The sequence below is a fragment of the Oryctolagus cuniculus genome, chromosome 5 (assembly GCF_051225735.1).
Source record: "Oryctolagus cuniculus isolate XC-2025 breed Fujian yellow rabbit chromosome 5, ASM5122573v1, whole genome shotgun sequence".
In the NCBI taxonomy this organism is placed as follows: Eukaryota; Metazoa; Chordata; class Mammalia; order Lagomorpha; family Leporidae; genus Oryctolagus; species Oryctolagus cuniculus.
Genome location: NC_142871.1, coordinates 34,061,815 through 34,075,837, shown reverse-complemented (window position 1 = coordinate 34,075,837; position 14,023 = coordinate 34,061,815). Strand labels below are relative to the sequence as shown.

General features: G+C 43.1%; 1 pseudogene; it reads left to right on the top strand.

Moving 5' to 3' along the window:
- Positions 1-4,283: 4,283 nt before the first annotated feature.
- LOC149126462 (large ribosomal subunit protein eL42-like) lies at positions 4,284-5,959 on the top strand (annotated as a pseudogene).
- The last annotated feature ends 8,064 nt before the right edge of the window (positions 5,960-14,023 follow it).

Below are 14,023 nucleotides of genomic sequence, written 5' to 3'. Positions count from 1 at the left end.
ATCACCTCTTAACTGGGAAGTCCTTCAAGTCTGGTTGGAACACTGTTACATTACGGAATGGGATGTCCTTGTCCTTCCATCTTCTGCTCCTCCCCAGGGTCCTGTCACCCAGCTGTCACCGACTAACACCACCACCTTCATTGGGCACCTTGGGTTTCTCAAGCCTGGTTGCTCTGTCTACTGCATACAGCCTGGTTTGATAGATGGTGCCCTCACCTCTATTGGGTGTTGAGGCGCCACTGTAAGTTCTGGTTTGCTCTGAAGTGGAAGGAAACACTTCTTTCTGAATGCCAAAAACAAATCTCTAAGTAAGAACTATAGGTCAATGGATTTTCATCTTTAGAGTATACTCCCATAACAAAGATGACTCCTGATGCCTGATTACGTTGGGGCTTTTCCCCCACACACCAATCCAGAAAGCAAGCAGTTCTACCACGAACACCAGTAGAGTCTTTGAATTCAGTTCTATTCTAACTCCACAGATCGAGGGTTCAGGCTCCAAGGCTGCCCTGTCCCCCAGCACACACACTTTGAATGCCCATCATGAGGCCCAGGTCTTACCTGTGCCTCTCACCAAAAGACTCTGAATGGGGGCTTCCACACCCTCCTCCTAGGGCTCCATTAATTTGCTCATGCAGCTCCGAGGACTCAGGAAAACACTTACTTACATTTACCAGTTTGTTACAAAGGATAAGGTCGCGGCCAGCACCATGGCTCACTAGGCTAATCCTCCGCCCGCGGCTCCGGCACTCCGGGTTCTAGTCCCGGTTGGGGCGCCGGATTCTGTTCCGGTTGCTCCTCTTCCAGGCCAACTCTCTGCTGTGCCCTGGGAGTGCAGTGGAGGATGGCCCAAGTGCTTGGGCCCTGCACACACATGGGAGACCAGGAGAAGCACTTGGCTTCTGGCTTCGGATCGGCTCAGCGCGCCGGCTGTAGCAGCCATTTGGGGGTTGAACCAACAGAAAAGGAAGACCTTTCTCTCTGTCTCTCTCTCTCTCACTGTCTAACTGCCTGAAAAAAAAAAAAAAAAAAAAAAAGAAAAAACAGAATTCTAGGTATATTCATGGTGTTTGGGATGCTGAGCTGCCATGGCCTCTGGGAACGTGCCACCTCCAGGAAGTTCCAGGTGTTCAGTTGTCCTGCAAGCTCCCCAAACCCCATCCTTTGGGGTTTCTATGGAGATCTCATTGCATAGGCGTGATTGCTATTGGTAAGAGTCTGGGTATGAGGTCCAGCAAGGCCTGTATGCCTCATCGTTCTTTTTAGCCTCTCTGCACAGCCTTCCACCCTCCAGGCTCAGACCTCTCTGGAAGGAGGAGTGCCTTCAACCATCAGACAAAGATGGGTCAGAGAATCTCTTTATGCCTATCTGTAAGAAAGAAACATGGCAGAGAGAGGGTTCCTATAATCCACTTTGGGAGAGAGAAATTCTAGTTTGCATAGTCCACCTGGGGAAGAGAGTTATGAACCAGGAAATATGGATGAAAAAAAAAAGTATAACACAGAAAGAATACCTTATAAGAAACATAAAAATGCTAATATTTAAAGCTGAAAAGGCATACTTTTTTTTTTTTTTTTTTTTTTGGATAGGCCGAATGGACAGTGAGAGAGAGCGAGAGAAAGGTCTTCCTTTTGCCATTGGTTCACCCTCCAATGGCCACCGCAGCCAGCGCGCTGCGGCCGGCGCACCATGCTGATCCGATGGCAGGAGCCAGGTACTTATCCTGGCTTCCCATGGGGTGCAGGGCCCAAGCACTTGGGCCATCCTCCACTGCACTGCCTGGCCACAGCAGAGAGCTGGCCTGGAAGAGGGGCAACTGGGACAGAATCCGGCGCCCCGACCGGGACTAGAACCCGGTGTGCTGGTGCCGCAAGGCAGAGGATTAGCCTAGTGAGTCGTGGCGCCGGCCAAAAAGGCATACTTTTTAATGATTCATTTTATTTATTTGAAAGTCAGAGTTACAGGGAAAGATAGACACAGAGACAGAGACATAGAGAGAAAGAGAGAGAGAGGGATCTTCCTTCTACCAGTTCACTCCTTAAATGGCCACAATGGCCAGGGCTGGGCCACGCCACAGCCAGGAGCCAGGAGCTTCCTACAGGTCTCCCACATGGGTGCAGGGGTCCAAGGACTTGGGCCATCTCCTACTGCTTTCCCAGGCACATTAGCAGGGAGCCTGATCATAAGTGGAACAGCCAGAATTCAAACAAACACCTATATGGGATGCTGGCCTCACAGGTAGCAGCTTAAGCCTTAACACAACACCAGCTCCTAAAAGGGCATACTTTTTAATTAATTTTTTAACTCTCATTTTTATGAAAGGCAGAGAGAAACAGAGACAGAGATCTTCCATCCACTCACCAAATGCAACAGCCAGGGCTGAAGCCAGGAGCTTGGAATCCAGGCCTCCCAACTGGGTGGCAGGAACCTAAGTACTTTTGCCACCACCTGCTGCTTCTCAAGGTACACACTATCAGGATGCTGGATCAGAAGTGGAGTAGCTGGAACTCAAACCAGGTACTCCATCATGGGATGTGGGGCTATCTTAAGCAATGAATTAACCCTGAATCAAATGCCTGCCCCAAGTGGCATAAATTCAATCTCATTAAAATAAGTAATTGAAATTAAGAAATCTGTCATGCATACCTTAAAATAGAACGAAATTACAAATTATAAACTGAAAGAAGATATTTGAAATGGACCCAACCAATGAAATATTAGTATTAATACATAAAAAGGGCCGGCGCTGCAGCTCACTAGGCTAATCCTCCGCCTTGGGGTGCCAGCACACCGGGTTCTAGTCCCGGTCTGGGCTCCGGATTCTGTCCTGGTTGCCCCTCTTCTAGGCCAGCTCTCTGCTGTGGCCAGGGAGTGCAGTGGAGGATGGCCCAAGTGCTTGGGCCCTGCACCCCATGGGAGACCAGGATAAGTACCTGGCTCCTGCCATTGGATCAGCGCGGTGCGCTGGCCGCAGCGCACCAGCTACGGCGGCCATTGGAGGGTGAACCAACAGCAAAGGAAGACCTTTCTCTCTGTCTCTCTCTCTATCACTGTCCAATCTGCCTGTCAAAAAAAAATACATAAAAAGCTTAACAAATCAATGAGAAAAGCACACATAATCTAAGAGAAAAATAAACAAGAGAAAAAAATGATCATTTCACATAAAAAAAAAAATCATGGTTGGTACTGTGGTGCAGTGGGTTTGGCCACCATCTACAATGCCGGAATCCCTTATGGATGCTGGTTCTGTCCCAACTGCTCTGTTTCTGATCCAGCTCTCTACTATGGCCTGGGAAAGCAGCAGAAGATGGCCCAACTCCTTGGGCCCCTGCACCCACGTGGGAGACCTGGAAGAAGCTCCTGGCTCCTGGCTTCAGCCCAGCACAGCCCTGGCCATTGTGGCCATTTGAAAAGTGAAATAGCAGATGGAAGATCTCCCTCTCTGTCTCCAGTCTCTCTTTCTCTGTAACTCTGACTTTCAAATAAATAAATAAATCTTAAAAAATAAATTTAAAAAAGAAAAAAATCACACATAGTCAATAAACACATGAATGGATAGTCAACCACCATCCTCAGGGAAATATAAATCAATGCCACAATGAAGTTCCATTTTATATCCATGTCATTGTCAGCAAGTCAATAGTCTGGTAAAACCTCATGAAGACCATAAGCATCCATGAGGCATATGTTAAATATTCCTGGTTGGAGAATAGGTTGACTTAAAAAAAACCATTTGGAGGGATGTTTTGGCATTAACTTCTAAAATTGAACACTCCCATACCCAAGAGACACTCTGAACATGTTTGTCAGCAGATACATACAAGAGTGTTTATGGCTCACAATAATGAACTACCTCAGATGCCTGTCAGCAAGACAGCAGAGAAACAACTTACGATACAATCAGTCATATGAGGGGATAATAAAGAAAAAAAATGAGCAACAACAATATGCAACAATATAATGAATCTCAAAGAGTAACTAAGGCTGATATCCTTTTATATAAAGTAAAAATATAAAAATTAAAACCTATACCATTTAGGAAAAGATAGAGATGAGTAGAAAGTATGTGGGTTTTTGTTTTGTTTTGCTTTGAAAAAAAAGGTTAGCAAGAGAATCCTAACTGCAGGTCTCAGGGTGTGGTTACCTTGGGAAAAGGAAGCAAAGAATGACATTGTAGAAGGCCTTGGACTATGTGAAAATTATAGGGTGGTAGTTTCATGAGTGATGATTACATTATAAAAAATAACCAACTGCTTTCTGTATTGACAGTGCTCCAGCAAACATGGTGAACGCTCCTAAAAAAAAACCATCAGATCTTTTGGAATAAGTATGAGAAGTGCCAGCCCCACAAAGTGACCCAGTGGAAGAAGGGCAAAGACTCTCTGTTCACCCAGGGAAAGCAGCATTATGATAGGAGGCCCAGTGGCTACAGTAGGTGGAATAAGCTGATTTACCAGAAAGAGGCTAAAGCTACAAAGAAGCCAATGCTGAGGCTTGAGTGTGGGGAGCCCTTACTGCAGACCCAAGAAAAGGTTGGATATTAAGAGAGGTAAACATTTCTAACTGGGAGTAGATAAGAAGAGAAAGGGCCAAGTGATCCTGCTCTAAGCTTCATTTTCTGTTTTATTATGAAGACACTAAAATTTTAAGGTTACTGTTCACTTCATTTGGTTGCAATTGGTCTTTTTGGGAGGGAATGAACTGGAATCATCAATAAAATTCCTCTTGGGGAAATTTGAGCTTCAAAAAATAAAAATAAATAATAACCAAGGAACCAATTTTTAAAAAGCAGATAAAAAGACAGACTTCCATAGATCAATGAGTGTGTATCATGAACCAAGGATCATGTTTACTCCAATTCCAGGCAAAATAGTGTTACTCTCAGTTATACATTGTTTGGTCATGCAACAAAGAAACATCCAGAATCTTCTAAAAGAGAATTTCTGTCACTTGCCATTTTCCCACCTTCAACACCATGGGAATATCAAATACAAATGGAGCTACAATGAGAGACCTCTCCGATAAATCACACACACACAGTCATGAAATGAGTCAAGTTTGCTGAACTGACTCTCTCAGGAGACTTCTGTCCTTGATGGTCATAGAAATGGATCATCTGCTGGACAGTCAGGCTCAGAAGGTGTGAACGTCACCATCCACCCAGCTTCCCTCAGTACCCTGCACTGTGAGATGGGGAGAGACCAGATAAAATAAACAGAGGACCAGGTCTGTAGAAGAAAAATAATTATGCATGGCCATTCTCCACTCTCTGCAATATGGTTGTTTTGTCTAATCAGTTCTTTTGCTGACCTTATAAACTGCCAAGTTAAATGTATTTTTAAGAAAAGCACTTGAACAAAAAGGGCCTGGCCAACTTCTTTGTCACTCTCTAGGTATCTCAACTGAGAAGAACAGATAAGCTTTGTTGGTCTAATGTGTGAGGTTTATTTCTGGTTAAAAATTAAAATTTATAATTTTTGAGGAACGCATATAAAGAAAGCATTAAAAATAACCATTATCCTTCTGATAACTTGCTTTTTCACCTCCTATTATTTTGTTTTTAGGTATACATATTGCTTTTCTTTTAAGATTTTTATTTATTTATTTGAAAGGCTGAGTAAGAGAGAGAGGAAGAGACAGAGTAAAAGGTCTTCCATCTGCTAGTTTACTCCCCAAATGGATACAACAGCCAGAGTTGGGCCAATCTGAAGCCAGGAGCTTCTTAGTCTCCCACATGGGTGCAGGGGCCCAAGTACTCAAGCCATCTTCTACTGCTTCCCCGGGCCAGAAGCAGAGAGCTAGATCAGAAGAGGAGCAGCTGGGACTAGAACCTGCACCCATATGGGACCCCAGAGTCACAGTCAGAAGCTTAACCTACTATACCACAGCACTGGTCCTACATATTGCTTCTTTTCTGATGCCTTTAACCTCTCCCAAAATTCAGATCACATTGTTTAATACCCGCTTTTTTATTTAAAAATATATTGTTAGCATTTTATTATGAATTTATGCTTAGAAGCATAATTTCTAATGATTATGTAATAGGCCATCATATCATCAATGTTTCCTATTGTTAAACCTTTGTTATCTCTTCAATATTATAAGGCATGATGCCATGTGCATATACATGCACATAAATCCTTGTGTGTATCTCTTTCTGAATTTTTTTGTTCCTTTGTTTTATCTTTATTTGAAAGGCAGAGGCAAAGAAAAAGAGACAAAGAGAGAACTTCCACTTGCTGGTTCCTTTCACAAACACCCACAGCAGATAGGGCTGGGTTCAAACCAGGTCTCTCCATAGGAAGCAAGAATCAACCACTTGATCCAACACCTCTAAGGATCTGCATGAGAAAGAGGCTTGGAGCCAGGAATCAGGGGAATGCATCAAACCCAGGTACTCAAATAGACAGGCATCCATCCCAACCAGTGTCTAAACCTCTAGGCTAAATGCTCATCGCCAACTATTTCTTTATATGTTATGCTTTACAATTAAAGAAATACAAAATATGAGAATAAACTGTAGAGGTTAAATTGAAAAATCTTTGCCTATGGTAAAACACAATGGTGTAGAATTTGAATGGACAATCTAGATAACTAGCCAAGTTCTCTAGCAATCAAGAAAGCCCTTCTACAATACCGCGTGGCCAATGGACATTTTCCTTCTACACAAATACTTTTAGTAACAGGAAGCTCTCTGATCAACGCCCAGCTATTAGAGTGAAAGTCTAAAAATAGAAATTGGGAATTAGTCAACAAAAAGAACCCAAAGTTGCTTAAAGGCAAATAACAAGATGCTCTGTGACCTAAAATAATACTCTAGAAATTATTGATGTTTCATTATTGTGTGTTCCAAGATAGAGAAAATAAAAACAGTAATCACTATCGATATTAGCAGGTAGGGGGCTGGCTGGCACTGTGGCATAGCAGGTAAGGCTGTTGCCTGCAGTGCTGGCATCCCATATGGGCACTGGTTCGAGACCCAGCTGCTCCACTTCTTATCCATCTCCCTGCTAATGGCCTGGGGAAGCAGTAGAAAATGGCCAAAGTGCTTGAGCCCCTGCACCCACATGGGAGACCCAGAATAAACTCCTGGCTCCTGGCTTCAGATCAGGCCATTTGGGGAGTGAACTAGTGAACGGAAGTTCTCTCTCTCTGCCTCTGCCTCTCTATAACTCTGCCGTTCAAATAAATAAATGAATCTTTTATTAAAAAAAAAAAAACACTAGCAGGCAGTAAGGGCACAAGTTACAAGTAAGGCTCTCAAGATACAGATTTCTTTAAAAAGATTTATTTATTTATTTTGAAAGAGTTACACAGAGAGAGGAGAGGTCCTATCAGACAGCATAGAGAACCAGGTATGAGCTGGATACAACTTATCCACCAGCACCTACAAAATGTGATCTGTGGCTTAAGGTCAAGCCTCCCCTACACTCTACTGCTGTGCTTTCTCCAAGTCAATCCTCCCTGAAAAACTCAGCCTCCTTGACAGCACCACATTAGGTTGGTAAATTTGTGGGCACTTCAAAATGTTAATGAAAAAATTAAATTAAGACAAGTTTATGCAAGAATTTTTTAAATCCATGCATAGTTTTCATAATACACATTTCCATTAACTTCTTGAAGACTCCTCATGAACATGACTTCAATTTTTTGCAGCAATATAAACTTATTATTTATATTTCTATATAAATATTAAAAACTTCTATATACATGTGAGTTATAAATTAACTTTTTTGAAATACCCTTGTTTATCTTGTCACTCCCAATTCATTTATAAAAAGCTGCATTAAGAAAAAACAGTTCTTTACGGAATTAGAAAAAAAAAACAGGCATTTCAAAACATTTAAAATCAGGAGACAAAAAATGGGGTAATCTGACTTCTCAGAATGGTCCTTTGTCTAATCTGCTTTTGATTCCCTATTTTACATGTTCCCAAAAGGATTTATATTTCTATGACGTGCATGACATCCACACTGTCCACAATCGATATCAAATGAAAGAGCGAACTTGTTGCTTTGTCCCCTGCCTACTAAAATAGTGCTGTCTAATCTGGCGTCTCTCTGCAGGAAACAGGCCTTCCTACAGCAGGAAGCACAGGAAGGAGGACTGGAGACAGCAGTCCCAGTGGCTTTTATGCCAGAAAGGACAAAATGGCTCTTCTGGCAACTCCTGACTCAGGAAGTCACTGAATTAAGCAGTCAATCTGCAGAGTAATTTAACATGTCATCTGCTTCCTGGCAGCAGATATTTGGAACCATTTATATTTTAATTCAACTCTGTCATCATCGAGCTTAAAGCTGCTCCTTTCCAGGGACCTCAAGGTCAGAGATTTCTCTGCAATTTCTACAGAGCCTGTTCTTTCAGTTTCTTCCTCTCTTTTCCAACTCTCCACAGTGTCACCTCCCCTTTGATTTCAGTCTAGGTCAAGCAAACCTTGTCTTCAGAGCTAAATATAAGTTCAGTGTGAGTGGGTGGAGGCCCATGCAATGATTTCCCTGGAAAATAGAGTATGCAAAAGAATGAAGACGCAGTCACACGCCCAAGAGGTGCAGTAGCATTGTTCTCTCTGGGGGAGAGGGAATTAGACAAGAGATCAGTAGCTTGGGTTCTCGTTTCTGCTTCCTCGTGGACGTTCTGTGTAATGCTGTACAAACAGTGTTCCTCCCTACTCCTCCACTTCTCCATTTTAGGAATGAATTTAACAAGCGGCAGTCATCTTCCTCATTTGCAGACACTGGGGACAGGCAATGGCTTCCCGTCACAAACAGCCCTGCGTCACACACTGGGGAGAGCAGTAACCACATGCTACAGTGATAAAATTCGCTGCTTCTTACACTGGGGAACACAGGTGTCCTTGAAATGTCTACAAGCAAAGTGTGTAAAAGATTTGCAGCAGAACCATGCAACTCTTACTGCACATGTATGTTTGTAGACCTTTACCATTTGGGGATAATGATGGCTGAATCTGGGCAGGGGTGATAATTCATCAGGAGGATGATGATTTTTATCTGGGGCAGGGGTCACTTTGCCTCTGTCTTGACAGGGGGGTCTCTATGGCTTCTGCAAAAGGACCCAATAAACCACATTCTGACCTAAAGAATGATCCCCATGAAGCAATGGACTTGGACTCTCCTGGGGTCAAATCCTGCATCTTCCAGAAAAAGCCAAGTTGAGTTTACATTCCTGATTGCATTTGGCTCTCACAGCAACTTTGTAAGAGCAGAATTTCCATTTCACAGATGCTAGAAATGACAGCCTCCTCCTTGGGGACACTCAACCCTGGTCCCATAATTCATAGAGGCACCAAGAAATGGAGTTGGGATATTTAATCTGTCTGATCCCAAGTCCATCTCCTCCCATTAGCTCGCGCTATCTTCTATGTGCTGTTTCCGTTATCCTCTATACATCCCTACTTAATTTCTAACTTTGGGAGACTGTGAAGAAAATCAAAGGAAATTACATATGTGAGAGCACTTTGCAGAAATGTAAATTGTTATGCTGATAGTAATTCCATGTTGATCTCTTCTACCATCAGCCTCCTTCTCAAAAACACACATGAGGGGCCAGTGCTGTGGTGCAGCAGGTAAGCTGCCACCTGCAGTGCCAGCATCCCATATGGGTGCCGGTTCGAGTCTCAGCTGCTCCACTTCCAATCGAGCTCTCTGCTATGGCCTGAGAAAACAACAGAAGATGGCCCAAGTCCTTGGGCCCCTGCACCCGCATGAGAGACCTGTAAGAAGCTCCTGGCTCCTGGTTCCTGGCTTCGGATCAGCTCAGCTCTGGCCAATGCAGCCATTTGGGGAATGAACACGAGGATGGGAAACATCTCTCTCACTTTCTCTCTCTGCCTCTGCCTCTTTGTAACTCTGACTTTAAAATAAATTAAATATATACATATATGAAAAATTTATACTTGTCTAGGTGCATGGATCTTGTTTGGCACATTCACGGACTTTAATGAACTAATATATACTAATATATATATATATTTGACAGGCAGAGTTAGACAGTGAGAGAGAGAGAGAAAGGTCTTCCTTTTTCCATTGGTTCACCCCCCAAATGGCTGCTACGTCCAGCATGTTGTGGCCGGAGCACTGCGCTGATCTGAAGCCAGGAGCCAGGTGCTTCTCCTGGTCTCCCATGTGGGTGCAGGGCCCAAGCACTTGGGCCATCCTCCACTGCACTCCCTGGCCACAGCAGAGAGCTGGCCTGGAAGAGGGGCAACCGGGACAGAATCCGGCATCCCAACCAGGACTAGAACCTGGAGTACCAGCGCTGCAGGCAGAGGATTAGCCTAGTGAGCCGTGGCGCCGGCCATAAACTAATATATTTTAACCCAATTCAACCATAGTTTAAAGTGCTAGCTCCCTCTCTAGAGTTCTTATAACTATCCTACTCCACAATAATCTCTTATTTACCTTTGGTTTATTACATTAAATTTCTCATTTAAAAATACAGCTCTTTGGGGCTGACATTGTAGAATCGTGGATGAGGCTTCTGTGATACAAGCATCTCCTGTGGACAGCTGTTTGAGTCCCAGCTGCTCCACTTGTGATCCATCTTCCTGCTAATGTGCCTGGAAAAGCGGTGGAGAATGGTCCAAATGCTTGGGCCCCTGCCGCCCATGTCAGAGACATGGAGGAGGCTTCTGGATCTTGGCTTTGGCCTGACTCAGACCCAGCTGTTTTGGCCATCTGGGGAATGGACCAGTGGATGGAAGATCTCTCTCTCTCTCTCTCTCTGTCACTCCTTCTCTCTCAGTAACTCTTTCAACTAACTAAATTAATCTTTTTTAAAAAAAGAATATTTTTGCCAGGAACCTGGAACTCCATCAGAGTCTCCCACATGGATAGCAGGAGCCCAAGTACTTGGGCCATCCTCAACTGCCTTCCCAGGCACATTAGCAGGGAGATGGATCAGAAGCAGAGTAACTGGGACTTAAACTTGCACTCTGATACAGAATGCCAGCATAATGGTGGCTTGCCCAGCTGCACTACAGTGCTGGCCCAAAACACCCATATCCTTAAGCACTGTGCTATTCTATAAGAAAAAATTATATACAAATCAGACTATGAATAATTAGATATGGTTCCAAGCTCATAGGCAAATATCAAAATAGGAGACCAATGGAACAGAGACATATGCCCCAGTCCTGATTCTCTTCTAATTTTCTGTATCAATTACCTTCCCAGTACAGAGGGAACAAGCATACATACAGCGGAACTTGCCCTTCAGGAAACATGAATAAAACATAAAGAATGCTTGTGTATGATTATAAACAATTTGCTATTCAAATTCACAAATAAGGGATATTCATCAAGGGAAACATCCAAAAAAAGCTTCCTATTGAGAACTGAATTCCAAAGTTTAGCATTTCAAAACTACATAATTTAAATAAATACATTTTTGAACCACCCAATGGAAAATTATATTGATTCCACATGTGCAGAAATTGTAAATAGCTTAGTAATTCCTTACTCTTTCCAGACACAATCTAATGGCCTCCTTTTCTTTCCCTAGTAGAAAAATAGGCTATGTTTTCCAGGTCACCGAGAATGTGGAGGAGCAACAACTATAAATAGAAACTTGTAATTCACACAGGACTGTGGGGGCAGTATTAGAGATTATGTAAATCTTTACTTCACAAGATAGAGTTCTGGTGGAGAAAAAAGCATCCTATTATATCAGGGATTAGCATGTAGCTGTGTAACAAGCTGAGCTTGTTGTCTTGCTTTAAAAAATCTTTGAATTATATTGTATATTTTTATTTATTTTATTTTTAGATATATTTATTTATTTGAAAGGCAGAATGACATAGAGAGCGGGAGAGACAGAGACTGTCCATCCGCTGGTTCATTCCCTCAGTGCCCACAACAGCCAGGCCTGGGCCAGGCTAAAGCCGGGGACCAGGAATTCCATCCAGGTCTTCCACACAGGTAGACGGGGCACAAGTACTTGGGCCATCATCCATTGCCTTCCAGGCACATAAGCTAGATGCTACATCAGAAGTGGAGCAGCCAGAACTCGAATCAAAACTTCAATATGCAATGCAGACATCTCAAGTAGTGGCTTTGCCACAAGGCCAGTCCCTGGATGCTTTTTTCAAAAAAAAAAAGTTTATTTATTCAGTTTTATTTATTTAAAAGAGAGAGAGAATATGAATGAGAATCTTCCATCTATTGGCTCACTTCCCAAATACCTGCAACAGCCAGGACTGGACTAGATCATAAATCTGAAGCCAGGAACTCCATCCATGTCTCTCATGTGGGTGACTAGGACTCAAGTATTTAAGCCATCATCTATTACCTCCCAAGCACATTAACAGGAGGCCGGATCAGAAGCAGATCCCAGGCTTTCTGATATGGGATGCAGGCATCCCAAACAGCAGGCTAACACACTGTACCACAACATGGACCTCTATATTGTATGCTTTTATAATACTGATAGAATATCATAGTTTCAGTCAAGTACACGAAGTAAATAGAACAGAGTCTTGCATAAAAATAAGTTTATACTTAGGAGTTATTCCCTTTTTGGTTTAGAAACTCTTTAGTCAGAAAAATGCTGCATCATGTTTGATGCAGACTTTGTGATCTCTACATCATCCCATGCCTCTGAGTAATCCCATCATCACTACTGTACCATGAATTTTCTAACTTACAGGATCCCATTACCCATGCCCTTGGACCTTTTAAGTTATAAATGGACCTCAGAGGGTTGTTATGGGGGATTAAATGAGTAATCCCTACTGTGCAAAGTATAGAACTGTGTTAGAATACAATAAAGTCCCAGGAAATGTTCATTTTTGTTGGGGGTTTTGTTACCATTCTTTAAATAATGGCTGCTAAATAATAAGATATTTAACTTCAACTCCAGTGCCATGTCATTTGGAAGTAATTAAAATAGAACTAATTATCCTGCCTCCTCAGATATGTACACACAAATATCTTCAAAATCTATCCGCTTTGCTCTCTAGCATCTAAGCTCACATATTATCATAAATCAGTTTAATAGCCTTTATTAAGAAATTCCAGCAAACTGCCCCAGTGAGGAAACCTTCCCCTTAGTCTCCCTGCATCCAGAGTTGGTGGCTTAGTACCCACTTTCTCTGTTCACCTTCAAAGAAGGTGTTGGGTAAATGAAAACTTGTGACTGTGCAGGCAGGCCTCAGGCACTCCCAGGGCCCCTGCCAAATACCTCACAGGGCCTGCTTTCTGGAAAAGTCAATGAGTAGACAAGGTCCCTATAAAGTTCAGTGTCAACCAACCATATATAAAGCCCCTGCAGATGCAAGGAAGTATGTGACAAAGGGCTCCAGAGTCGTCCTGAAGGGACTTCCATGCTAACAAAAGCACTTTCTATAACTGATACTTAAATATTATGCACACTGTAAACAAAATATTTTGAAATTATTTTAATTAGCTTTTTCCCATCTTGAGATACAGAGATTTCTGCTCAAATTACTGTTCTCTTTCAGAAGTCAGAGGAAGGACAAGGTAAGCTGACATGAAGGCCACCGGTTCCAGTCTCAGAGATTTCCTAAGCCTCATTCCCTACAGCAGGTACTGAGCATAAAGCTTGACTGACAGTGAACCAGGTTTTGTTTCAGAAAAATCCTCCTCCATCCATGGAGACTGTTTCAGCGGGTTTCCCTGCACAACTCAAATCCAGTTCCTAATTATTCAGTTCTCACTGAAGGACTCAAAGTCTAAGCACCTTGTGTTCATAACAGGCACTTACTGGGGCCGGCTTCATGGCGCAGTAGGTTAATCCTCTACCTGCGGCACCGGCATCCCATATGGGTGCTGATTCTAGTCCTGATTGCTCCTGTTCCAATCCAGCTCTCTGCTGTGGCCTGGGAAAGCAGTAGAAGATGGCCTAAGTGCTTGGGCCCCTGCACCCACGTGGGAGACTGGGAAGAAGCACCTGGCTCCTGGCTTCAGATCGGCACAGCTCTTCCGTTGTGGCCATTTGGGGAGTGAACCAATGGAAGGAAGACCTTTCTCTCTATCTCTCTAACTC